Source organism: Phallusia mammillata, chromosome 2 (genome assembly GCF_965637545.1).
Source record: "Phallusia mammillata chromosome 2, kaPhaMamm4.hap1.1, whole genome shotgun sequence".
Lineage (NCBI taxonomy): Eukaryota > Metazoa > Chordata > Ascidiacea > Phlebobranchia > Ascidiidae > Phallusia > Phallusia mammillata.
Genome location: NC_137253.1, coordinates 16,500,706 through 16,518,436, shown reverse-complemented (window position 1 = coordinate 16,518,436; position 17,731 = coordinate 16,500,706). Strand labels below are relative to the sequence as shown.

Below are 17,731 nucleotides of genomic sequence, written 5' to 3'. Positions count from 1 at the left end.
TAGTAGTTATTACTTCTCTAATTTGACTTCCGTCGCATTGCCTATTTTTCACCAAAACAAACCTGGTGTGATTCAGGTTTGAGAATACTTACATTGTTTGTTTATTAGCTGAATTTAAATTTCTGTCGGCTCCGAGGGTTGCGCGGTGTTGGAATCCCGACCAAAAGTGTTCATTGACACTTGACAAGGAGATTTGAATTGAATTTACAGCACATGGCCGGTTAGCTCAGTTGGTTAGAGCGTTGTGCTAATAACGCAAATGTCGCGGGTTCGATCCCCGTACTGGCCAGGTTATCGCCTCGATAGCTCAGTCGGGAGAGCGTCAGACTGAAGATCTGAAGGTCCCTGGTTCAATCCCGGGTCGAGGCAACACATCTTTTGCAACATTTTGTAATGTTGTTTTCTACATTTGTTGTTCTGTGTTGGTGAGAATCACAACGAGAAAGTACACTGAAAATGTTTACCGACAGATGCAAATTGACTTTACATTAAATCTGTCAGAAAATAGTCTCAGAGAACATTTTGAAAAAAGATTTCTACAACAGTACTTGCTTCTCTACTTCTCTAATTTGACTTCCGTCGCATTGCCTATTTTTCACCAAAACAAACCTGGTGTGATTCAGGTTTGAGAATACTTACATTGTTTGTTTATTAGCTGAATTTAAATTTCTGTCGGCTTCGAGGGTTGCGCGGTGTTGGAATCCCGACCAAAAGTGTTCATTGACACTTAATGACAAGGAGATTTGAATTCAATTTACAGTACATGGCCGCTTAGCTCAGTTGATTAGAGCGTTGTGCTAATAACGCAAATGTCGCGGGTTCGATCCCCGTACTGGCCAGGTTATCGCCTCGATAGCTCAGTCGGGAGAGCGTCAGACTGAAGATCTGAAGGTCCCTGGTTCAATCCCGGGTCGAGGCAACACATCTTTTGTAATATTTTTTTCTACATTAGTTGTTCTGTGTTGGTGAGAATCACAACGAGAAAGTGCACTGAAAATGTTTACCGACAGATGCAAATTGACTTTACATTAAATCTGTCAGAAAATAGTCTCAGAGAACATTTTGAAAAAAGATTTTTACTACTGTAGGCTACTTGCTTCTCTAGTAGTTATTACTTCTCTAATTTGACTTCCATCGCATTGCCTATTTTTCACCAAAACAAACCTGGTGTGATTCAGGTTTGAGAATACTTACATTGTTTGTTTATTAGCTGAATTTAAATTTCTGTCGGCTTCGAGGGTTGCGCGGTGTTGGAATCCCGACCAAAAGTGTTCATTGACACTTAATGACAAGGAGATTTGAATTCAATTTACAGTACATGGCCGCTTAGCTCAGTTGATTAGAGCGTTGTGCTAATAACGCAAATGTCGCGGGTTCGATCCCCGTACTGGCCAGGTTATCGCCTCGATAGCTCAGTCGGGAGAGCGTCAGACTGAAGATCTGAAGGTCCCTGGTTCAATCCCGGGTCGAGGCAACACATCTTTTGCAACATTTTGTAATGTTGTTTTCTACATTTGTTGTTCTGTGTTGGTGAGAATCACAACGAGAAAGTACACTGAAAATGTTTACCGACAGATGCAAATTGACTTTACATTAAATCTGTCAGAAAATAGTCTCAGAGAACATTTTGAAAAAAGATTTCTACAACAGTACTTGCTTCTCTACTTCTCTAATTTGACTTCCGTCGCATTGCCTATTTTTCACCAAAACAAACCTGGTGTGATTCAGGTTTGAGAATACTTACATTTTTTGTTTATTAGCTGAATTTAAATTTCTGTCGGCTTCGAGGGTTGCGCGGTGTTGGAATCCCGACCAAAAGTGTTCATTGACACTTGACAAGGAGATTTGAATTCAATTTACTGCACATGGCCGGTTAGCTCAGTTGGTTAGAGCGTTGTGCTAATAACGCAAATGTCGCGGGTTCGATCCCCGTACTGGCCAGGTTATCGCCTCGATAGCTCAGTCGGGAGAGCGTCAGACTGAAGATCTGAAGGTCCCTGGTTCAATCCCGGGTCGAGGCAACACATCTTTTGCAACATTTTGTAATATTTTTTTCTACATTAGTTGTTCTGTGTTGGTGAGAATCACAACGAGAAAGTGCACTGAAAATGTTTACCGACAGATGCAAATTGACTTTACATTAAATCTGTCAGAAAATAGTCTCAGAGGACATTTTGAAAAAAGATTTCTACAACAGTACTTGCTTCTCTAGTAGTTTATTACTTCTCTAATTTGACTTCCGTCGCATTGCCTATTTTTCACCAAAACAAACCTGGTGTGATTCAGGTTTGAGAATACTTACATTGTTTGTTTATTAGCTGAATTTCAATTTCTGTCGGCTTCGAGGGTTGCGCGGTGTTGGAATCCCGACCAAAAGTGTTCATTGACACTTAATGACAAGGAGATTTGAATTCAATTTACAGTACATGGCCGGTTAGCTCAGTTGATTAGAGCGTTGTGCTAATAACGCAAATGTCGCGGGTTCGATCCCCGTACTGGCCAGGTTATCGCCTCGATAGCTCAGTCGGGAGAGCGTCAGACTGAAGATCTGAAGGTCCCTGGTTCAATCCAGGGTCGAGGCAACACATCTTTTGTAATATTTTTTTCTACATTAGTTGTTCTGTGTTGGTGAGAATCACAACGAGAAAGTGCACTGAAAATGTTTACCGACAGATGCAAATTGACTTTACATTAAATCTGTCAGAAAATAGTCTCAGACAACATTTTGAAAAAAGATTTTTACTACTGTAGGCTACTTGCTTCTCTAGTAGTTATTACTTCTCTAATTTGACTTCCGTCGCATTGCCTATTTTTCACCAAAACAAACCTGGTGTGATTCAGGTTTGAGAATACTTACATTGTTTGTTTATTAGCTGAATTTAAATTTCTGTCGGCTCCGAGGGTTGCGCGGTGTTGGAATCCCGACCAAAAGTGTTCATTGACACTTGACAAGGAGATTTGAATTGAATTTACAGCACATGGCCGGTTAGCTCAGTTGGTTAGAGCGTTGTGCTAATAACGCAAATGTCGCGGGTTCGATCCCCGTACTGGCCAGGTTATCGCCTCGATAGCTCAGTCGGGAGAGCGTCAGACTGAAGATCTGAAGGTCCCTGGTTCAATCCCGGGTCGAGGCAACACATCTTTTGCAACATTTTGTAATGTTGTTTTCTACATTTGTTGTTCTGTGTTGGTGAGAATCACAACGAGAAAGTACACTGAAAATGTTTACCGACAGATGCAAATTGACTTTACATTAAATCTGTCAGAAAATAGTCTCAGAGAACATTTTGAAAAAAGATTTCTACAACAGTACTTGCTTCTCTACTTCTCTAATTTGACTTCCGTCGCATTGCCTATTTTTCACCAAAACAAACCTGGTGTGATTCAGGTTTGAGAATACTTACATTTTTTGTTTATTAGCTGAATTTCAATTTCTGTCGGCTTCGAGGGTTGCGCGGTGTTGGAATCCCGACCAAAAGTGTTCATTGACACTTGACAAGGAGATTTGAATTCAATTTACTGCACATGGCCGGTTAGCTCAGTTGGTTAGAGCGTTGTGCTAATAACGCAAATGTCGCGGGTTCGATCCCCGTACTGGCCAGGTTATCGCCTCGATAGCTCAGTCGGGAGAGCGTCAGACTGAAGATCTGAAGGTCCCTGGTTCAATCCCGGGTCGAGGCAACACATCTTTTGCAACATTTTGTAATATTTTTTTCTACATTAGTTGTTCTGTGTTGGTGAGAATCACAACGAGAAAGTGCACTGAAAATGTTTACCGACAGATGCAAATTGACTTTACATTAAATCTGTCAGAAAATAGTCTCAGAGGACATTTTGAAAAAAGATTTCTACAACAGTACTTGCTTCTCTAGTAGTTTATTACTTCTCTAATTTGACTTCCGTCGCATTGCCTATTTTTCACCAAAACAAACCTGGTGTGATTCAGGTTTGAGAATACTTACATTGTTTGTTTATTAGCTGAATTTCAATTTCTGTCGGCTTCGAGGGTTGCGCGGTGTTGGAATCCCGACCAAAAGTGTTCATTGACACTTAATGACAAGGAGATTTGAATTCAATTTACAGTACATGGCCGGTTAGCTCAGTTGATTAGAGCGTTGTGCTAATAACGCAAATGTCGCGGGTTCGATCCCCGTACTGGCCAGGTTATCGCCTCGATAGCTCAGTCGGGAGAGCGTCAGACTGAAGATCTGAAGGTCCCTGGTTCAATCCCGGGTCGAGGCAACACATCTTTTGTAATATTTTTTTCTACATTAGTTGTTCTGTGTTGGTGAGAATCACAACGAGAAAGTGCACTGAAAATGTTTACCGACAGATGCAAATTGACTTTACATTAAATCTGTCAGAAAATAGTCTCAGACAACATTTTGAAAAAAGATTTCTACTACTGTAGGCTACTTGCTTCTCTAGTAGTTATTACTTCTCTAATTTGACTTCCATCGCATTGCCTATTTTTCACCAAAACAAACCTGGTGTGATTCAGGTTTGAGAATACTTACATTGTTTGTTTATTAGCTGAATTTAAATTTCTGTCGGCTCCGAGGGTTGCGCGGTGTTGGAATCCCGACCAAAAGTGTTCATTGACACTTGACAAGGAGATTTGAATTGAATTTACAGCACATGGCCGGTTAGCTCAGTTGGTTAGAGCGTTGTGCTAACAACGCAAATGTCGCTGGTTCGATCCCCGTACTGGCCAGGTTATCGCCTCGATAGCTCAGTCGGGAGAGCGTCAGACTGAAGATCTGAAGGTCCCTGGTTCAATCCAGGGTCGAGGCAACACATCTTTTGCAACATTTTGTAATATTTTTTTCTACATTAGTTGTTCTGTGTTGGTGAGAATCACAACGAGAAAGTGCACTGAAAATGTTTACCGACAGATGCAAATTGACTTTACATTAAATCTGTCAGAAAATAGTCTCAGACAACATTTTGAAAAAAGATTTTTACTACTGTAGGCTACTTGCTTCTCTAGTAGTTATTACTTCTCTAATTTGACTTCCATCGCATTGCCTATTTTTCACCAAAACAAACCTGGTGTGATTCAGGTTTGAGAATACTTACATTGTTTGTTTATTAGCTGAATTTAAATTTCTGTCGGCTCCGAGGGTTGCGCGGTGTTGGAATCCCGACCAAAAGTGTTCATTGACACTTGACAAGGAGATTTGAATTGAATTTACAGCACATGGCCGGTTAGCTCAGTTGGTTAGAGCGTTGTGCTAACAACGCAAATGTCGCTGGTTCGATCCCCGTACTGGCCAGGTTATCGCCTCGATAGCTCAGTCGGGAGAGCGTCAGACTGAAGATCTGAAGGTCCCTGGTTCAATCCCGGGTCGAGGCAACACATCTTTTGCAACATTTTGTAATGTTGTTTTCTACATTTGTTGTTCTGTGTTGGTGAGAATCACAACGAGAAAGTACACTGAAAATGTTTACCGACAGATGCAAATTGACTTTACATTAAATCTGTCAGAAAATAGTCTCAGAGAACATTTTGAAAAAAGATTTCTACAACAGTACTTGCTTCTCTACTTCTCTAATTTGACTTCCGTCGCATTGCCTATTTTTCACCAAAACAAACCTGGTGTGATTCAGGTTTGAGAATACTTACATTTTTTGTTTATTAGCTGAATTTCAATTTCTGTCGGCTTCGAGGGTTGCGCGGTGTTGGAATCCCGACCAAAAGTGTTCATTGACACTTGACAAGGAGATTTGAATTCAATTTACTGCACATGGCCGGTTAGCTCAGTTGGTTAGAGCGTTGTGCTAATAACGCAAATGTCGCGGGTTCGTTCCCCGTACTGGCCAGGTTATCGCCTCGATAGCTCAGTCGGGAGAGCGTCAGACTGAAGATCTGAAGGTCCCTGGTTCAATCCCGGGTCGAGGCAACACATCTTTTGCAACATTTTGTAATATTTTTTTCTACATTAGTTGTTCTGTGTTGGTGAGAATCACAACGAGAAAGTGCACTGAAAATGTTTACCGACAGATGCAAATTGACTTTACATTAAATCTGTCAGAAAATAGTCTCAGAGGACATTTTGAAAAAAGATTTCTACAACAGTACTTGCTTCTCTAGTAGTTTATTACTTCTCTAATTTGACTTCCGTCGCATTGCCTATTTTTCACCAAAACAAACCTGGTGTGATTCAGGTTTGAGAATACTTACATTGTTTGTTTATTAGCTGAATTTCAATTTCTGTCGGCTTCGAGGGTTGCGCGGTGTTGGAATCCCGACCAAAAGTGTTCATTGACACTTAATGACAAGGAGATTTGAATTCAATTTACAGTACATGGCCGGTTAGCTCAGTTGATTAGAGCGTTGTGCTAATAACGCAAATGTCGCGGGTTCGATCCCCGTACTGGCCAGGTTATCGCCTCGATAGCTCAGTCGGGAGAGCGTCAGACTGAAGATCTGAAGGTCCCTGGTTCAATCCCGGGTCGAGGCAACACATCTTTTGTAATATTTTTTTCTACATTAGTTGTTCTGTGTTGGTGAGAATCACAACGAGAAAGTGCACTGAAAATGTTTACCGACAGATGCAAATTGACTTTACATTAAATCTGTCAGAAAATAGTCTCAGACAACATTTTGAAAAAAGATTTTTACTACTGTAGGCTACTTGCTTCTCTAGTAGTTATTACTTCTCTAATTTGACTTCCATCGCATTGCCTATTTTTCACCAAAACAAACCTGGTGTGATTCAGGTTTGAGAATACTTACATTGTTTGTTTATTAGCTGAATTTAAATTTCTGTCGGCTCCGAGGGTTGCGCGGTGTTGGAATCCCGACCAAAAGTGTTCATTGACACTTGACAAGGAGATTTGAATTGAATTTACAGCACATGGCCGGTTAGCTCAGTTGGTTAGAGCGTTGTGCTAATAACGCAAATGTCGCGGGTTCGATCCCCGTACTGGCCAGGTTATCGCCTCGATAGCTCAGTCGGGAGAGCGTCAGACTGAAGATCTGAAGGTCCCTGGTTCAATCCCGGGTCGAGGCAACACATCTTTTGCAACATTTTGTAATGTTGTTTTCTACATTTGTTGTTCTGTGTTGGTGAGAATCACAACGAGAAAGTACACTGAAAATGTTTACCGACAGATGCAAATTGACTTTACATTAAATCTGTCAGAAAATAGTCTCAGAGAACATTTTGAAAAAAGATTTCTACAACAGTACTTGCTTCTCTACTTCTCTAATTTGACTTCCGTCGCATTGCCTATTTTTCACCAAAACAAACCTGGTGTGATTCAGGTTTGAGAATACTTACATTTTTTGTTTATTAGCTGAATTTCAATTTCTGTCGGCTTCGAGGGTTGCGCGGTGTTGGAATCCCGACCAAAAGTGTTCATTGACACTTGACAAGGAGATTTGAATTCAATTTACTGCACATGGCCGGTTAGCTCAGTTGGTTAGAGCGTTGTGCTAACAACGCAAATGTCGCTGGTTCGATCCCCGTACTGGCCAGGTTATCGCCTCGATAGCTCAGTCGGGAGAGCGTCAGACTGAAGATCTGAAGGTCCCTGGTTCAATCCCGGGTCGAGGCAACACATCTTTTGCAACATTTTGTAATATTTTTTTCTACATTAGTTGTTCTGTGTTGGTGAGAATCACAACGAGAAAGTGCACTGAAAATGTTTACCGACAGATGCAAATTGACTTTACATTAAATCTGTCAGAAAATAGTCTCAGAGGACATTTTGAAAAAAGATTTCTACAACAGTACTTGCTTCTCTAGTAGTTTATTACTTCTCTAATTTGACTTCCGTCGCATTGCCTATTTTTCACCAAAACAAACCTGGTGTGATTCAGGTTTGAGAATACTTACATTGTTTGTTTATTAGCTGAATTTCAATTTCTGTCGGCTTCGAGGGTTGCGCGGTGTTGGAATCCCGACCAAAAGTGTTCATTGACACTTAATGACAAGGAGATTTGAATTCAATTTACAGTACATGGCCGGTTAGCTCAGTTGATTAGAGCGTTGTGCTAATAACGCAAATGTCGCGGGTTCGATCCCCGTACTGGCCAGGTTATCGCCTCGATAGCTCAGTCGGGAGAGCGTCAGACTGAAGATCTGAAGGTCCCTGGTTCAATCCCGGGTCGAGGCAACACATCTTTTGTAATATTTTTTTCTACATTAGTTGTTCTGTGTTGGTGAGAATCACAACGAGAAAGTGCACTGAAAATGTTTACCGACAGATGCAAATTGACTTTACATTAAATCTGTCAGAAAATAGTCTCAGACAACATTTTGAAAAAAGATTTTTACTACTGTAGGCTACTTGCTTCTCTAGTAGTTATTACTTCTCTAATTTGACTTCCATCGCATTGCCTATTTTTCACCAAAACAAACCTGGTGTGATTCAGGTTTGAGAATACTTACATTGTTTGTTTATTAGCTGAATTTAAATTTCTGTCGGCTCCGAGGGTTGCGCGGTGTTGGAATCCCGACCAAAAGTGTTCATTGACACTTGACAAGGAGATTTGAATTGAATTTACAGCACATGGCCGGTTAGCTCAGTTGGTTAGAGCGTTGTGCTAATAACGCAAATGTCGCGGGTTCGATCCCCGTACTGGCCAGGTTATCGCCTCGATAGCTCAGTCGGGAGAGCGTCAGACTGAAGATCTGAAGGTCCCTGGTTCAATCCCGGGTCGAGGCAACACATCTTTTGCAACATTTTGTAATGTTGTTTTCTACATTTGTTGTTCTGTGTTGGTGAGAATCACAACGAGAAAGTACACTGAAAATGTTTACCGACAGATGCAAATTGACTTTACATTAAATCTGTCAGAAAATAGTCTCAGAGAACATTTTGAAAAAAGATTTCTACAACAGTACTTGCTTCTCTACTTCTCTAATTTGACTTCCGTCGCATTGCCTATTTTTCACCAAAACAAACCTGGTGTGATTCAGGTTTGAGAATACTTACATTTTTTGTTTATTAGCTGAATTTAAATTTCTGTCGGCTTCGAGGGTTGCGCGGTGTTGGAATCCCGACCAAAAGTGTTCATTGACACTTGACAAGGAGATTTGAATTCAATTTACAGCACATGGCCGGTTAGCTCAGTTGGTTAGAGCGTTGTGCTAACAACGCAAATGTCGCTGGTTCGATCCCCGTACTGGCCAGGTTATCGCCTCGATAGCTCAGTCGGGAGAGCGTCAGACTGAAGATCTGAAGGTCCCTGGTTCAATCCAGGGTCGAGGCAACACATCTTTTGCAACATTTTGTAATATTTTTTTCTACATTAGTTGTTCTGTGTTGGTGAGAATCACAACGAGAAAGTGCACTGAAAATGTTTACCGACAGATGCAAATTGACTTTACATTAAATCTGTCAGAAAATAGTCTCAGAGGACATTTTGAAAAAAGATTTCTACAACAGTACTTGCTTCTCTAGTAGTTTATTACTTCTCTAATTTGACTTCCGTCGCATTGCCTATTTTTCACCAAAACAAACCTGGTGTGATTCAGGTTTGAGAATACTTACATTGTTTGTTTATTAGCTGAATTTCAATTTCTGTCGGCTTCGAGGGTTGCGCGGTGTTGGAATCCCGACCAAAAGTGTTCATTGACTCTTAATGACAAGGAGATTTGAATTCAATTTACAGTACATGGCCGGTTAGCTCAGTTGATTAGAGCGTTGTGCTAATAACGCAAATGTCGCGGGTTCGATCCCCGTACTGGCCAGGTTATCGCCTCGATAGCTCAGTCGGGAGAGCGTCAGACTGAAGATCTGAAGGTCCCTGGTTCAATCCCGGGTCGAGGCAACACATCTTTTGTAATATTTTTTTCTACATTAGTTGTTCTGTGTTGGTGAGAATCACAACGAGAAAGTGCACTGAAAATGTTTACCGACAGATGCAAATTGACTTTACATTAAATCTGTCAGAAAATAGTCTCAGAGAACATTTTGAAAAAAGATTTCTACTACAGTAGGCTACTTGCTTCTCTAGTAGTTATTGCTTCTCTAATTTGACTTCCATCGCATTGCTTATTTTTCACCAAAACAAACCTGGTGTGATTCAGGTTTGAGAATACTTACATTGTTTGTTTATTAGCTGAATTTCAATTTCTGTCGGCTCCGAGGGTTGCGCGGTGTTGGAATCCCGACCAAAAGTGTTCATTGACACTTGACAAGGAGATTTGAATTGAATTTACAGCACATGGCCGGTTAGCTCAGTTGGTTAGAGCGTTGTGCTAATAACGCAAATGTCGCGGGTTCGATCCCCGTACTGGCCAGGTTATCGCCTCGATAGCTCAGTCGGGAGAGCGTCAGACTGAAGATCTGAAGGTCCCTGGTTCAATCCCGGGTCGAGGCAACACATCTTTTGCAACATTTTGTAATATTGTTTTCTACATTAGTTGTTCTGTGTTGGTGAGAATCACAACGAGAAAGTACACTGAAAATGTTTACCGACAGATGCAAATTGACTTTACATTAAATCTGTCAGAAAATAGTCTCAGAGAACATTTTGAAAAAAGATTTCTACAACAGTACTTGCTTCTCTACTTCTCTAATTTGACTTCCGTCGCATTGCCTATTTTTCACCAAAACAAACCTGGTGTGATTCAGGTTTGAGAATACTTACATTTTTTGTTTATTAGCTGAATTTAAATTTCTGTCGGCTTCGAGGGTTGGGCGGTGTTGGAATCCCGACCAAAAGTGTTCATTGACACTTGACAAGGAGATTTGAATTCAATTTACTGCACATGGCCGGTTAGCTCAGTTGGTTAGAGCGTTGTGCTAATAACGCAAATGTCGCGGGTTCGATCCCCGTACTGGCCAGGTTATCGCCTCGATAGCTCAGTCGGGAGAGCGTCAGACTGAAGATCTGAAGGTCCCTGGTTCAATCCCGGGTCGAGGCAACACATCTTTTGCAACATTTTGTAATATTTTTTTCTACATTAGTTGTTCTGTGTTGGTGAGAATCACAACGAGAAAGTGCACTGAAAATGTTTACCGACAGATGCAAATTGACTTTACATTAAATCTGTCAGAAAATAGTCTCAGAGGACATTTTGAAAAAAGATTTCTACAACAGTACTTGCTTCTCTAGTAGTTTATTACTTCTCTAATTTGACTTCCGTCGCATTGCCTATTTTTCACCAAAACAAACCTGGTGTGATTCAGGTTTGAGAATACTTACATTGTTTGTTTATTAGCTGAATTTCAATTTCTGTCGGCTTCGAGGGTTGCGCGGTGTTGGAATCCCGACCAAAAGTGTTCATTGACACTTAATGACAAGGAGATTTGAATTCAATTTACAGTACATGGCCGGTTAGCTCAGTTGATTAGAGCGTTGTGCTAATAACGCAAATGTCGCGGGTTCGATCCCCGCACTGGCCAGGTTATCGCCTCGATAGCTCAGTCGGGAGAGCGTCAGACTGAAGATCTGAAGGTCCCTGGTTCAATCCAGGGTCGAGGCAACACATCTTTTGTAATATTTTTTTCTACATTAGTTGTTCTGTGTTGGTGAGAATCACAACGAGAAAGTGCACTGAAAATGTTTACCGACAGATGCAAATTGACTTTACATTAAATCTGTCAGAAAATAGTCTCAGAGAACATTTTGAAAAAAGATTTCTACTACAGTAGGCTACTTGCTTCTCTAGTAGTTATTGCTTCTCTAATTTGACTTCCATCGCATTGCTTATTTTTCACCAAAACAAACCTGGTGTGATTCAGGTTTGAGAATACTTACATTGTTTGTTTATTAGCTGAATTTCAATTTCTGTCGGCTCCGAGGGTTGCGCGGTGTTGGAATCCCGACCAAAAGTGTTCATTGACACTTGACAAGGAGATTTGAATTGAAGTTACAGCACATGGCCGGTTAGCTCAGTTGGTTAGAGCGTTGTGCTAATAACGCAAATGTCGCGGGTTCGATCCCCGTACTGGCCAGGTTATCGCCTCGATAGCTCAGTCGGGAGAGCGTCAGACTGAAGATCTGAAGGTCCCTGGTTCAATCCCGGGTCGAGGCAACACATCTTTTGCAACATTTTGTAATATTTTTTTCTACATTAGTTGTTCTGTGTTGTTGAGAATCACAACGAGAAAGTGCACTGAAAATGTTTACCGACAGATGCAAATTGACTTTACATTAAATCTGTCAGAAAATAGTCTCAGAGGACATTTTGAAAAAAGATTTCTACAACAGAACTTGCTTCTCTAGTAGTTTATTACTTCTCTAATTTGACTTCCGTCGCATTGCCTATTTTTCACCAAAACAAACCTGGTGTGATTCAGGTTTGAGAATACTTACATTGTTTGTTTATTAGCTGAATTTCAATTTCTGTCGGCTTCGAGGGTTGCGCGGTGTTGGAATCCCGACCAAAAGTGTTCATTGACACTTAATGACAAGGAGATTTGAATTCAATTTACAGTACATGGCCGGTTAGCTCAGTTGATTAGAGCGTTGTGCTAATAACGCAAATGTCGCGGGTTCGATCCCCGTACTGGCCAGGTTATCGCCTCGATAGCTCAGTCGGGAGAGCGTCAGACTGAAGATCTGAAGGTCCCTGGTTCAATCCAGGGTCGAGGCAACACATCTTTTGTAATATTGTTTTCTACATTAGTTGTTCTGTGTTGGTGAGAATCACAACGAGAAAGTGCACTGAAAATGTTTACCGACAGATGCAAATTGACTTTACATTAAATCTGTCAGAAAATAGTCTCAGACAACATTTTGAAAAAAGATTTTTACTAGTGTAGGCTACTTGCTTCTCTAGTAGTTATTACTTCTCTAATTTGACTTCCATCGCATTGCCTATTTTTCACCAAAACAAACCTGGTGTGATTCAGGTTTGAGAATACTTACATTGTTTGTTTATTAGCTGAATTTAAATTTCTGTCGGCTCCGAGGGTTGCGCGGTGTTGGAATCCCGACCAAAAGTGTTCATTGACACTTGACAAGGAGATTTGAATTGAATTTACAGCACATGGCCGGTTAGCTCAGTTGGTTAGAGCGTTGTGCTAATAACGCAAATGTCGCGGGTTCGATCCCCGTACTGGCCAGGTTATCGCCTCGATAGCTCAGTCGGGAGAGCGTCAGACTGAAGATCTGAAGGTCCCTGGTTCAATCCCGGGTCGAGGCAACACATCTTTTGCAACATTTTGTAATGTTGTTTTCTACATTTGTTGTTCTGTGTTGGTGAGAATCACAACGAGAAAGTACACTGAAAATGTTTACCGACAGATGCAAATTGACTTTACATTAAATCTGTCAGAAAATAGTCTCAGAGGACATTTCGAAAAAAGATTTCTACAACAGTACTTGCTTCTCTACTTCTCTAATTTGACTTCCGTCGCATTGCCTATTTTTCACCAAAACAAACCTGGTGTGATTCAGGTTTGAGAATACTTACATTTTTTGTTTATTAGCTGAATTTAAATTTCTGTCGGCTTCGAGGGTTGCGCGGTGTTGGAATCCCGACCAAAAGTGTTCATTGACACTTGACAAGGAGATTTGAATTCAATTTACTGCACATGGCCGGTTAGCTCAGTTGGTTAGAGCGTTGTGCTAATAACGCAAATGTCGCGGGTTCGATCCCCGTACTGGCCAGGTTATCGCCTCGATAGCTCAGTCGGGAGAGCGTCAGACTGAAGATCTGAAGGTCCCTGGTTCAATCCCGGGTCGAGGCAACACATCTTTTGCAACATTTTGTAATATTTTTTTCTACATTAGTTGTTCTGTGTTGGTGAGAATCACAACGAGAAAGTGCACTGAAAATGTTTACCGACAGATGCAAATTGACTTTACATTAAATCTGTCAGAAAATAGTCTCAGAGGACATTTTGAAAAAAGATTTCTACAACAGTACTTGCTTCTCTAGTAGTTTATTACTTCTCTAATTTGACTTCCGTCGCATTGCCTATTTTTCACCAAAACAAACCTGGTGTGATTCAGGTTTGAGAATACTTACATTGTTTGTTTATTAGCTGAATTTCAATTTCTGTCGGCTTCGAGGGTTGCGCGGTGTTGGAATCCCGACCAAAAGTGTTCATTGACTCTTAATGACAAGGAGATTTGAATTCAATTTACAGTACATGGCCGGTTAGCTCAGTTGATTAGAGCGTTGTGCTAATAACGCAAATGTCGCGGGTTCGATCCCCGTACTGGCCAGGTTATCGCCTCGATAGCTCAGTCGGGAGAGCGTCAGACTGAAGATCTGAAGGTCCCTGGTTCAATCCCGGGTCGAGGCAACACATCTTTTGTAATATTTTTTTCTACATTAGTTGTTCTGTGTTGGTGAGAATCACAACGAGAAAGTGCACTGAAAATGTTTACCGACAGATGCAAATTGACTTTACATTAAATCTGTCAGAAAATAGTCTCAGAGAACATTTTGAAAAAAGATTTCTACTACAGTAGGCTACTTGCTTCTCTAGTAGTTATTGCTTCTCTAATTTGACTTCCATCGCATTGCTTATTTTTCACCAAAACAAACCTGGTGTGATTCAGGTTTGAGAATACTTACATTGTTTGTTTATTAGCTGAATTTCAATTTCTGTCGGCTCCGAGGGTTGCGCGGTGTTGGAATCCCGACCAAAAGTGTTCATTGACACTTGACAAGGAGATTTGAATTGAATTTACAGCACATGGCCGGTTAGCTCAGTTGGTTAGAGCGTTGTGCTAATAACGCAAATGTCGCGGGTTCGATCCCCGTACTGGCCAGGTTATCGCCTCGATAGCTCAGTCGGGAGAGCGTCAGACTGAAGATCTGAAGGTCCCTGGTTCAATCCCGGGTCGAGGCAACACATCTTTTGCAACATTTTGTAATATTGTTTTCTACATTAGTTGTTCTGTGTTGGTGAGAATCACAACGAGAAAGTACACTGAAAATGTTTACCGACAGATGCAAATTGACTTTACATTAAATCTGTCAGAAAATAGTCTCAGAGAACATTTTGAAAAAAGATTTCTACAACAGTACTTGCTTCTCTACTTCTCTAATTTGACTTCCGTCGCATTGCCTATTTTTCACCAAAACAAACCTGGTGTGATTCAGGTTTGAGAATACTTACATTTTTTGTTTATTAGCTGAATTTAAATTTCTGTCGGCTTCGAGGGTTGGGCGGTGTTGGAATCCCGACCAAAAGTGTTCATTGACACTTGACAAGGAGATTTGAATTCAATTTACTGCACATGGCCGGTTAGCTCAGTTGGTTAGAGCGTTGTGCTAATAACGCAAATGTCGCGGGTTCGATCCCCGTACTGGCCAGGTTATCGCCTCGATAGCTCAGTCGGGAGAGCGTCAGACTGAAGATCTGAAGGTCCCTGGTTCAATCCCGGGTCGAGGCAACACATCTTTTGCAACATTTTGTAATATTTTTTTCTACATTAGTTGTTCTGTGTTGGTGAGAATCACAACGAGAAAGTGCACTGAAAATGTTTACCGACAGATGCAAATTGACTTTACATTAAATCTGTCAGAAAATAGTCTCAGAGGACATTTTGAAAAAAGATTTCTACAACAGTACTTGCTTCTCTAGTAGTTTATTACTTCTCTAATTTGACTTCCGTCGCATTGCCTATTTTTCACCAAAACAAACCTGGTGTGATTCAGGTTTGAGAATACTTACATTGTTTGTTTATTAGCTGAATTTCAATTTCTGTCGGCTTCGAGGGTTGCGCGGTGTTGGAATCCCGACCAAAAGTGTTCATTGACACTTAATGACAAGGAGATTTGAATTCAATTTACAGTACATGGCCGGTTAGCTCAGTTGATTAGAGCGTTGTGCTAATAACGCAAATGTCGCGGGTTCGATCCCCGCACTGGCCAGGTTATCGCCTCGATAGCTCAGTCGGGAGAGCGTCAGACTGAAGATCTGAAGGTCCCTGGTTCAATCCAGGGTCGAGGCAACACATCTTTTGTAATATTTTTTTCTACATTAGTTGTTCTGTGTTGGTGAGAATCACAACGAGAAAGTGCACTGAAAATGTTTACCGACAGATGCAAATTGACTTTACATTAAATCTGTCAGAAAATAGTCTCAGAGAACATTTTGAAAAAAGATTTCTACTACAGTAGGCTACTTGCTTCTCTAGTAGTTATTGCTTCTCTAATTTGACTTCCATCGCATTGCTTATTTTTCACCAAAACAAACCTGGTGTGATTCAGGTTTGAGAATACTTACATTGTTTGTTTATTAGCTGAATTTCAATTTCTGTCGGCTCCGAGGGTTGCGCGGTGTTGGAATCCCGACCAAAAGTGTTCATTGACACTTGACAAGGAGATTTGAATTGAATTTACAGCACATGGCCGGTTAGCTCAGTTGGTTAGAGCGTTGTGCTAATAACGCAAATGTCGCGGGTTCGATCCCCGTACTGGCCAGGTTATCGCCTCGATAGCTCAGTCGGGAGAGCGTCAGACTGAAGATCTGAAGGTCCCTGGTTCAATCCCGGGTCGAGGCAACACATCTTTTGCAACATTTTGTAATATTTTTTTCTACATTAGTTGTTCTGTGTTGTTGAGAATCACAACGAGAAAGTGCACTGAAAATGTTTACCGACAGATGCAAATTGACTTTACATTAAATCTGTCAGAAAATAGTCTCAGAGGACATTTTGAAAAAAGATTTCTACAACAGAACTTGCTTCTCTAGTAGTTTATTACTTCTCTAATTTGACTTCCGTCGCATTGCCTATTTTTCACCAAAACAAACCTGGTGTGATTCAGGTTTGAGAATACTTACATTGTTTGTTTATTAGCTGAATTTCAATTTCTGTCGGCTTCGAGGGTTGCGCGGTGTTGGAATCCCGACCAAAAGTGTTCATTGACACTTAATGACAAGGAGATTTGAATTCAATTTACAGTACATGGCCGGTTAGCTCAGTTGATTAGAGCGTTGTGCTAATAACCCAAATGTCGCGGGTTCGATCCCCGTACTGGCCAGGTTATCGCCTCGATATCTCAGTCGGGAGAGCGTCAGACTGAAGATCTGAAGGTCCCTGGTTCAATCCAGGGTCGAGGCAACACATCTTTTGTAATATTGTTTTCTACATTAGTTGTTCTGTGTTGGTGAGAATCACAACGAGAAAGTGCACTGAAAATGTTTACCGACAGATGCAAATTGACTTTACATTAAATCTGTCAGAAAATAGTCTCAGACAACATTTTGAAAAAAGATTTTTACTAGTGTAGGCTACTTGCTTCTCTAGTAGTTATTACTTCTCTAATTTGACTTCCATCGCATTGCCTATTTTTCACCAAAACAAACCTGGTGTGATTCAGGTTTGAGAATACTTACATTGTTTGTTTATTAGCTGAATTTAAATTTCTGTCGGCTCCGAGGGTTGCGCGGTGTTGGAATCCCGACCAAAAGTGTTCATTGACACTTGACAAGGAGATTTGAATTGAATTTACAGCACATGGCCGGTTAGCTCAGTTGGTTAGAGCGTTGTGCTAATAACGCAAATGTCGCGGGTTCGATCCCCGTACTGGCCAGGTTATCGCCTCGATAGCTCAGTCGGGAGAGCGTCAGACTGAAGATCTGAAGGTCCCTGGTTCAATCCCGGGTCGAGGCAACACATCTTTTGCAACATTTTGTAATGTTGTTTTCTACATTTGTTGTTCTGTGTTGGTGAGAATCACAACGAGAAAGTACACTGAAAATGTTTACCGACAGATGCAAATTGACTTTACATTAAATCTGTCAGAAAATAGTCTCAGAGAACATTTCGAAAAAAGATTTCTACAACAGTACTTGCTTCTCT

General features: G+C 41.0%; 50 non-coding genes across 50 annotated transcripts; all 50 read left to right on the top strand.

Moving 5' to 3' along the window:
* The first annotated feature begins 215 nt into the window (after positions 1–215).
* On the top strand, positions 216–289 carry Trnai-aau (transfer RNA isoleucine (anticodon AAU)). The gene has a single exon. It is a non-coding gene; the product is annotated as a tRNA-Ile (tRNA).
* Positions 290–296: 7 nt separating this feature from the next.
* Positions 297–369, top strand: Trnaf-gaa (transfer RNA phenylalanine (anticodon GAA)). Its single transcript has one exon. It is a non-coding gene; the product is annotated as a tRNA-Phe (tRNA).
* A 477-nt stretch (positions 370–846) lies between these two features.
* Positions 847–919, top strand: Trnaf-gaa (transfer RNA phenylalanine (anticodon GAA)). Its single transcript has one exon. It is a non-coding gene; the product is annotated as a tRNA-Phe (tRNA).
* A 482-nt stretch (positions 920–1,401) lies between these two features.
* On the top strand, positions 1,402–1,474 carry Trnaf-gaa (transfer RNA phenylalanine (anticodon GAA)). The gene has a single exon. It is a non-coding gene; the product is annotated as a tRNA-Phe (tRNA).
* A 393-nt stretch (positions 1,475–1,867) lies between these two features.
* On the top strand, positions 1,868–1,941 carry Trnai-aau (transfer RNA isoleucine (anticodon AAU)). The gene has a single exon. It is a non-coding gene; the product is annotated as a tRNA-Ile (tRNA).
* Positions 1,942–1,948: 7 nt separating this feature from the next.
* Trnaf-gaa (transfer RNA phenylalanine (anticodon GAA)) lies at positions 1,949–2,021 on the top strand. The gene has a single exon. It is a non-coding gene; the product is annotated as a tRNA-Phe (tRNA).
* Positions 2,022–2,980: 959 nt separating this feature from the next.
* Trnai-aau (transfer RNA isoleucine (anticodon AAU)) lies at positions 2,981–3,054 on the top strand. Its single transcript has one exon. It is a non-coding gene; the product is annotated as a tRNA-Ile (tRNA).
* Positions 3,055–3,061: 7 nt separating this feature from the next.
* Positions 3,062–3,134, top strand: Trnaf-gaa (transfer RNA phenylalanine (anticodon GAA)). Its single transcript has one exon. It is a non-coding gene; the product is annotated as a tRNA-Phe (tRNA).
* A 393-nt stretch (positions 3,135–3,527) lies between these two features.
* On the top strand, positions 3,528–3,601 carry Trnai-aau (transfer RNA isoleucine (anticodon AAU)). Its single transcript has one exon. It is a non-coding gene; the product is annotated as a tRNA-Ile (tRNA).
* A 7-nt stretch (positions 3,602–3,608) lies between these two features.
* On the top strand, positions 3,609–3,681 carry Trnaf-gaa (transfer RNA phenylalanine (anticodon GAA)). Its single transcript has one exon. It is a non-coding gene; the product is annotated as a tRNA-Phe (tRNA).
* Positions 3,682–4,169: 488 nt separating this feature from the next.
* On the top strand, positions 4,170–4,242 carry Trnaf-gaa (transfer RNA phenylalanine (anticodon GAA)). The gene has a single exon. It is a non-coding gene; the product is annotated as a tRNA-Phe (tRNA).
* Positions 4,243–4,640: 398 nt separating this feature from the next.
* Trnav-aac (transfer RNA valine (anticodon AAC)) lies at positions 4,641–4,714 on the top strand. The gene has a single exon. It is a non-coding gene; the product is annotated as a tRNA-Val (tRNA).
* Positions 4,715–5,202: 488 nt separating this feature from the next.
* On the top strand, positions 5,203–5,276 carry Trnav-aac (transfer RNA valine (anticodon AAC)). Its single transcript has one exon. It is a non-coding gene; the product is annotated as a tRNA-Val (tRNA).
* Positions 5,277–5,283: 7 nt separating this feature from the next.
* Positions 5,284–5,356, top strand: Trnaf-gaa (transfer RNA phenylalanine (anticodon GAA)). Its single transcript has one exon. It is a non-coding gene; the product is annotated as a tRNA-Phe (tRNA).
* Positions 5,357–5,830: 474 nt separating this feature from the next.
* On the top strand, positions 5,831–5,903 carry Trnaf-gaa (transfer RNA phenylalanine (anticodon GAA)). Its single transcript has one exon. It is a non-coding gene; the product is annotated as a tRNA-Phe (tRNA).
* A 488-nt stretch (positions 5,904–6,391) lies between these two features.
* On the top strand, positions 6,392–6,464 carry Trnaf-gaa (transfer RNA phenylalanine (anticodon GAA)). The gene has a single exon. It is a non-coding gene; the product is annotated as a tRNA-Phe (tRNA).
* Positions 6,465–6,862: 398 nt separating this feature from the next.
* Trnai-aau (transfer RNA isoleucine (anticodon AAU)) lies at positions 6,863–6,936 on the top strand. Its single transcript has one exon. It is a non-coding gene; the product is annotated as a tRNA-Ile (tRNA).
* Positions 6,937–6,943: 7 nt separating this feature from the next.
* On the top strand, positions 6,944–7,016 carry Trnaf-gaa (transfer RNA phenylalanine (anticodon GAA)). Its single transcript has one exon. It is a non-coding gene; the product is annotated as a tRNA-Phe (tRNA).
* A 393-nt stretch (positions 7,017–7,409) lies between these two features.
* Trnav-aac (transfer RNA valine (anticodon AAC)) lies at positions 7,410–7,483 on the top strand. Its single transcript has one exon. It is a non-coding gene; the product is annotated as a tRNA-Val (tRNA).
* A 7-nt stretch (positions 7,484–7,490) lies between these two features.
* Positions 7,491–7,563, top strand: Trnaf-gaa (transfer RNA phenylalanine (anticodon GAA)). Its single transcript has one exon. It is a non-coding gene; the product is annotated as a tRNA-Phe (tRNA).
* A 407-nt stretch (positions 7,564–7,970) lies between these two features.
* Trnai-aau (transfer RNA isoleucine (anticodon AAU)) lies at positions 7,971–8,044 on the top strand. The gene has a single exon. It is a non-coding gene; the product is annotated as a tRNA-Ile (tRNA).
* A 7-nt stretch (positions 8,045–8,051) lies between these two features.
* Positions 8,052–8,124, top strand: Trnaf-gaa (transfer RNA phenylalanine (anticodon GAA)). Its single transcript has one exon. It is a non-coding gene; the product is annotated as a tRNA-Phe (tRNA).
* A 398-nt stretch (positions 8,125–8,522) lies between these two features.
* Positions 8,523–8,596, top strand: Trnai-aau (transfer RNA isoleucine (anticodon AAU)). Its single transcript has one exon. It is a non-coding gene; the product is annotated as a tRNA-Ile (tRNA).
* Positions 8,597–8,603: 7 nt separating this feature from the next.
* Trnaf-gaa (transfer RNA phenylalanine (anticodon GAA)) lies at positions 8,604–8,676 on the top strand. Its single transcript has one exon. It is a non-coding gene; the product is annotated as a tRNA-Phe (tRNA).
* A 393-nt stretch (positions 8,677–9,069) lies between these two features.
* Trnav-aac (transfer RNA valine (anticodon AAC)) lies at positions 9,070–9,143 on the top strand. Its single transcript has one exon. It is a non-coding gene; the product is annotated as a tRNA-Val (tRNA).
* Positions 9,144–9,630: 487 nt separating this feature from the next.
* On the top strand, positions 9,631–9,704 carry Trnai-aau (transfer RNA isoleucine (anticodon AAU)). Its single transcript has one exon. It is a non-coding gene; the product is annotated as a tRNA-Ile (tRNA).
* A 7-nt stretch (positions 9,705–9,711) lies between these two features.
* Trnaf-gaa (transfer RNA phenylalanine (anticodon GAA)) lies at positions 9,712–9,784 on the top strand. The gene has a single exon. It is a non-coding gene; the product is annotated as a tRNA-Phe (tRNA).
* A 398-nt stretch (positions 9,785–10,182) lies between these two features.
* Trnai-aau (transfer RNA isoleucine (anticodon AAU)) lies at positions 10,183–10,256 on the top strand. The gene has a single exon. It is a non-coding gene; the product is annotated as a tRNA-Ile (tRNA).
* Positions 10,257–10,263: 7 nt separating this feature from the next.
* Trnaf-gaa (transfer RNA phenylalanine (anticodon GAA)) lies at positions 10,264–10,336 on the top strand. Its single transcript has one exon. It is a non-coding gene; the product is annotated as a tRNA-Phe (tRNA).
* Positions 10,337–10,729: 393 nt separating this feature from the next.
* Positions 10,730–10,803, top strand: Trnai-aau (transfer RNA isoleucine (anticodon AAU)). Its single transcript has one exon. It is a non-coding gene; the product is annotated as a tRNA-Ile (tRNA).
* Positions 10,804–10,810: 7 nt separating this feature from the next.
* Trnaf-gaa (transfer RNA phenylalanine (anticodon GAA)) lies at positions 10,811–10,883 on the top strand. Its single transcript has one exon. It is a non-coding gene; the product is annotated as a tRNA-Phe (tRNA).
* Positions 10,884–11,290: 407 nt separating this feature from the next.
* On the top strand, positions 11,291–11,364 carry Trnai-aau (transfer RNA isoleucine (anticodon AAU)). Its single transcript has one exon. It is a non-coding gene; the product is annotated as a tRNA-Ile (tRNA).
* A 478-nt stretch (positions 11,365–11,842) lies between these two features.
* Trnai-aau (transfer RNA isoleucine (anticodon AAU)) lies at positions 11,843–11,916 on the top strand. Its single transcript has one exon. It is a non-coding gene; the product is annotated as a tRNA-Ile (tRNA).
* A 7-nt stretch (positions 11,917–11,923) lies between these two features.
* Trnaf-gaa (transfer RNA phenylalanine (anticodon GAA)) lies at positions 11,924–11,996 on the top strand. The gene has a single exon. It is a non-coding gene; the product is annotated as a tRNA-Phe (tRNA).
* Positions 11,997–12,403: 407 nt separating this feature from the next.
* Positions 12,404–12,477, top strand: Trnai-aau (transfer RNA isoleucine (anticodon AAU)). Its single transcript has one exon. It is a non-coding gene; the product is annotated as a tRNA-Ile (tRNA).
* Positions 12,478–12,955: 478 nt separating this feature from the next.
* Positions 12,956–13,029, top strand: Trnai-aau (transfer RNA isoleucine (anticodon AAU)). Its single transcript has one exon. It is a non-coding gene; the product is annotated as a tRNA-Ile (tRNA).
* Positions 13,030–13,036: 7 nt separating this feature from the next.
* On the top strand, positions 13,037–13,109 carry Trnaf-gaa (transfer RNA phenylalanine (anticodon GAA)). Its single transcript has one exon. It is a non-coding gene; the product is annotated as a tRNA-Phe (tRNA).
* A 393-nt stretch (positions 13,110–13,502) lies between these two features.
* Positions 13,503–13,576, top strand: Trnai-aau (transfer RNA isoleucine (anticodon AAU)). The gene has a single exon. It is a non-coding gene; the product is annotated as a tRNA-Ile (tRNA).
* Positions 13,577–13,583: 7 nt separating this feature from the next.
* Positions 13,584–13,656, top strand: Trnaf-gaa (transfer RNA phenylalanine (anticodon GAA)). Its single transcript has one exon. It is a non-coding gene; the product is annotated as a tRNA-Phe (tRNA).
* Positions 13,657–14,063: 407 nt separating this feature from the next.
* On the top strand, positions 14,064–14,137 carry Trnai-aau (transfer RNA isoleucine (anticodon AAU)). Its single transcript has one exon. It is a non-coding gene; the product is annotated as a tRNA-Ile (tRNA).
* Positions 14,138–14,144: 7 nt separating this feature from the next.
* On the top strand, positions 14,145–14,217 carry Trnaf-gaa (transfer RNA phenylalanine (anticodon GAA)). Its single transcript has one exon. It is a non-coding gene; the product is annotated as a tRNA-Phe (tRNA).
* Positions 14,218–14,615: 398 nt separating this feature from the next.
* Trnai-aau (transfer RNA isoleucine (anticodon AAU)) lies at positions 14,616–14,689 on the top strand. Its single transcript has one exon. It is a non-coding gene; the product is annotated as a tRNA-Ile (tRNA).
* Positions 14,690–14,696: 7 nt separating this feature from the next.
* Positions 14,697–14,769, top strand: Trnaf-gaa (transfer RNA phenylalanine (anticodon GAA)). Its single transcript has one exon. It is a non-coding gene; the product is annotated as a tRNA-Phe (tRNA).
* Positions 14,770–15,162: 393 nt separating this feature from the next.
* On the top strand, positions 15,163–15,236 carry Trnai-aau (transfer RNA isoleucine (anticodon AAU)). The gene has a single exon. It is a non-coding gene; the product is annotated as a tRNA-Ile (tRNA).
* A 7-nt stretch (positions 15,237–15,243) lies between these two features.
* Positions 15,244–15,316, top strand: Trnaf-gaa (transfer RNA phenylalanine (anticodon GAA)). Its single transcript has one exon. It is a non-coding gene; the product is annotated as a tRNA-Phe (tRNA).
* A 407-nt stretch (positions 15,317–15,723) lies between these two features.
* Positions 15,724–15,797, top strand: Trnai-aau (transfer RNA isoleucine (anticodon AAU)). Its single transcript has one exon. It is a non-coding gene; the product is annotated as a tRNA-Ile (tRNA).
* A 478-nt stretch (positions 15,798–16,275) lies between these two features.
* Positions 16,276–16,349, top strand: Trnai-aau (transfer RNA isoleucine (anticodon AAU)). The gene has a single exon. It is a non-coding gene; the product is annotated as a tRNA-Ile (tRNA).
* Positions 16,350–16,356: 7 nt separating this feature from the next.
* On the top strand, positions 16,357–16,429 carry Trnaf-gaa (transfer RNA phenylalanine (anticodon GAA)). Its single transcript has one exon. It is a non-coding gene; the product is annotated as a tRNA-Phe (tRNA).
* A 959-nt stretch (positions 16,430–17,388) lies between these two features.
* On the top strand, positions 17,389–17,462 carry Trnai-aau (transfer RNA isoleucine (anticodon AAU)). The gene has a single exon. It is a non-coding gene; the product is annotated as a tRNA-Ile (tRNA).
* A 7-nt stretch (positions 17,463–17,469) lies between these two features.
* Positions 17,470–17,542, top strand: Trnaf-gaa (transfer RNA phenylalanine (anticodon GAA)). The gene has a single exon. It is a non-coding gene; the product is annotated as a tRNA-Phe (tRNA).
* Positions 17,543–17,731: the final 189 nt, after the last annotated feature.